This window comes from Podarcis bocagei (genome assembly GCF_964188305.1).
Source record: "Podarcis bocagei genome assembly, chromosome: 11".
Classification (NCBI taxonomy): domain Eukaryota; kingdom Metazoa; phylum Chordata; class Lepidosauria; order Squamata; family Lacertidae; genus Podarcis; species Podarcis bocagei.
In genome coordinates, this window is record NC_138136.1 from 55209314 (window position 1) to 55213415 (window position 4102).

The following is a 4102-nucleotide window of genomic DNA, read 5'->3' on the forward strand; positions in this document are numbered from 1 at the left end:
AAGGGGGGTCGTTTCTAAATAGGCAAGTGGGAGCGTCACCTGACCCATGGCCAGATGGGGATGGGACTCTGTAGGCCCGGGATCCGGGGTTCTGATTGGTCACGCCTCCCTGACGTCAAGAGCAAGCCGGCCAAAAAGTCTGAATGAAAACGCCACACACCCACCTCGAGGGAGGGAGGCGGCGCGGAGAGGCGAGACTTGAGGCGGGGCGTCGACACACGAGGCGAGGCGAGAGCCTGGCAGGAGATTGCCTAGGCGAGGGAGAAGCTCAGGAGAGCGGCCGGAGGCTGGTGCAGCCCGTGCCTTTCCCTCTGGAATTCTGCTCCCTCCTTTCCCAAATAACTGAGATCTGGAGAAAGTGAATGGAGGGGAATGGGAGGGGCACTGGGCAGTTCTTCAATGAAGCACAGAGTTAAACCGTGCAACTCACTGACAGGTCCGTTCCTTGCGCCTTTGGAAATGAGAGGCAGCCTTAGCGCAATAGCCACATAAAAATTTACTACATTTTACGCAACCCAAGTACTTGAAGCGTCTGGAGTGAGGGCAAGGCGAGGGTGATGGGGGGGCGGATCGCATGCCTTTGTGCCACAGTGCAAGAAGGGCAGAAATCTTCTCCCATGTTTGATCTCGCCACGACAGTGATACCATGTTGCCCACAGTCTTGGACTGGCTGGACAAAGACGAGTGGCGGGAGGCACCAGCTGGGGGGACTCCCAAGGGAAACCCCGGAGGAGGAAGGTTCTGAGCCAGGGAGTTTGTGGTGGGACACAGAGGAGCAGATTGGTGGGAGGAGATGTGGGGTGCTGAAGGGGCAGCAGGGTTTAGTGAGGGGGGAGAGCCAGTGACAGGGAGCAGTTCAGACGCAGAGGCTGAAGCAGAGGAGGAACGTCAAGAGGCTGCTGAAGTAAGGTTACCAGATTTTTTTTCAATGAATCCGGGGACACTTTTCAAATTCAGTGGATTTTGTATGGGGACTGATTTGTAAATCTGGGAAACGGGGACATCTGGTAACCTTATGCTGAAGAATCCAGGGAATCTCTCTCTCCTGCTGCAACAAACACCCCTCCCCGCTGTCAGGCTAATGAGGAGAGCACAACAGAGACCAGAGGTGCGCAGGTGCCATTTGAGACTGCTTGGGAAACAGCCTGGAGGGGATGGGCATTAAGGGTGGTAGAAGGCAGGGACCCTTCTACCATTCTACCACCCTTGGAACATTGTCTGGATGAAGCTGCAGAATGGGCGAGGGATAACAAACTGAGCTTGACTCCTGGTGAGATGGAGACTCCTGGTGAGATGGAGGGTGGTGGTTCCTGTGCCCAGGAGACTGGCCATTTACCTGCCCTGGATGGGGTTGCTCACCCTCTGAAAGAACAGGTTTGTAGTATGCGGCCAGAGGGCAGATTTTGGCAATATGGTGCCCCGGGCAAGGACAAAATTTGGCACCCCAGTCCCAAAGATTTTCACAATAATTCCTTTTGGTACAGTTGCTTTTTTTGATGCATCTTATCAGTAGGTACCCATATAAATAAAGGTTTTATTATTTACCACCTTCCCCATGATGCAGCAATTTTGCCGCTTGAGGTTCAGGTAGACTTAGACACTTCAGGGGCAAGAAGTGTCTTTTATCAGCTACAGCTGGTGCTTCTTGGCCATTCTTGGAAAGGGTAGTGGTGGTGACTCAGGCACTGGTCACCTCAAGACTTGACTATTGCAATGCACTCCATGTGGGATTATATTGCACCTGGTCCAGAAGCTCCAGCAGGTGCAAAATGATGCAGCCAGTCCATTGATGGGGATAGGTTATCACTAGGAGCTGCTGGTGGAGGGTCAGTAATTAATCGTGATCATCTTCACAAGTGCTTGAAAGCTTGCAGTGACCACCCATGCTATTGGGTCAGGTTCAAGTTTCTTGTATTCATTTTGCAAGGCCCTTAACAAGTTGGATCTAGGATATCTTAAGCGCTGATGGATCCCTGATATCCCTGCCTGATCACTGAGACATTTAGGGGAGTCTCAGTCGGTGGTCCCCCATAGATCAGGTGCATTGCTCACAAATGAAATCATGATCTACATTGGCTCCTAGTACGTTTCCGAGCACAATTCAAAGCGTTGGTGCTGACCTTTAAAGCCCTAAACGGCTTCAGTCCAGTATACCTGAAGGAGCATCTCCACACCCATCATTCTGCCCGGACACTGAGGTCCAGCTCCGAGGGCCTTCTGGTGGTTCCCTTGCTGCGAGAAGTCAAGTTATGGGAACCAGGCAACCTTCTCGGTAGTGGCACCTGCCCTGTGGAATGCCCTCCCACCAGATGTCAAAGAGAAAAACAACTACCAGACTTTTAGAAGACATCTGAAGGCAGCCCTGTTTAGGAAAGCTTTTAAAGTTTAACAGACTATTGTATTTTAATATATTGTTGGAAGCCGCCCAGAGTGGCTGGGGAAACCCAGCCAGATGGGCGGGGTATAAATAATAAATTATTATTATTATTATCATCTTCTCTGATGGTCCATTGCCTCTTCCTCTGGGGTCAGCCCTGGGTATTTTGCCATCTGAGATAAAGGAGAAGGTGGGACATAGGAAGTGGCCTTGTATAAGCCATTGTTCCATCTAGCCTATATAGTCTAACTGGCAACAGATCTCTGGAGGACATTCTCAGCCATACCTGGAGATGTGAAGGTTTGACCCTGGGACCTTCTGCATTCAAAGAAGATGCTCTACCATGGAGTTACAGCCCTTCTCTAATTCCACACACACAAGCCTGGTTGAACTGGCTCTTAGGTCACTGGTGATGTAACCCAAGGACAGCAGATTAGTCTGTGGGCAGTCTGTTTGGCAAAGCTCTGTCTTCTCCATGCCTGCAGCCACAGCTGCCTGCAGTGGTAGCCTTACCCTGCCTTGCCCAGCTTTGCCTTTCTCCCATTGGTCTTGGCACCTGGCTCAGTCCCTCCATTGTTTTGGTATCCTATGTCACCCAAATCGGGTGATGTAAAGGTTCTCCTCCCACAGAATCCATGCGCTCTCTGCAACTCCGGACTCTCCCACCATCCCAGCTGGGATAGGTAGTTCCCAACACACCCTTATTACACCGGTTTATACTTCTGCTAGCTTCCAGAAAGGAACATGCTCTAACAGAACCTTTCATTTGCATCTGTGCTACTGCTAGTTACCATCTTGCTGACCTGGTTTGTCCTCTAGCACACATCAATCAGAGTATACCTATATGTCACAAGATGCCAGGCTAGTAAGTGGTCCCACACATAACCCCTAAATCAAATAGAAAGGTAAAGGGACCCCTGACCATTAGGTCCAGTTGTGACCGACTCTGGGGTTGCGGCGCTCATCTCGCTTTATTGGCTGAGGGAGCCAGCGTACAGCTTCCGGGTCATGTGGCCAGCATGACTAAGCCGCTTCTGGCGAACCAGAGCAGCGCATGGAAACGCCGTTTACCTTCCCGCCGGAGCGGTACCTATTTATCTACTTGTACTTTGACATGCTTTCAGACTGCTAGGTTGGCAGGAGCAGGGACTGAGCAACGGGAGCTCACCCCGTCGCAGGGATTCGAACCGCCGACCTTCTGATCGGCAAGTCCTAGGCTCTGTGGTTTAACCCACAGCGCCACCCACGTCCCCTAAATCAAATACATCAATACAAAATACTTAACAAACCGAGGTTCTGCCCCCCGCTTAACACAAACCCTGCCACCCCCCCATAAATCCTGGCTATGCCCATGATTGCTCTGCTTTCCTTTGGGCCACACTGGCGAGGCTGAGGGGGGGGGTCTTGTGTCATCTAGGCAGCCCAGGACCTCCACACACCGTGGCCAGGCTTGCAACCCAGGGAGGTCACTTTGGTGCTGCTAAGGCAGCGGTTTGACTTGACCCACAGAGGCTCACTCCATTGTCTCTCGAGACAGGCAGATGCCGAAAACAACCGCAACATAACTTGGATAGTTAAAATTCTCGTTCTAACCTAATTAATCTAGAGCTGTACTTGCTCCTTTGTTCTCAGAGAGGAGTTCCAGGGTGATTGCTTATCTTAAGGTCTGAGAGGAGGAGGAGGAGGAGGAGGAGGAGGAAGAAGCTGTAAACAGGATGCATCCGT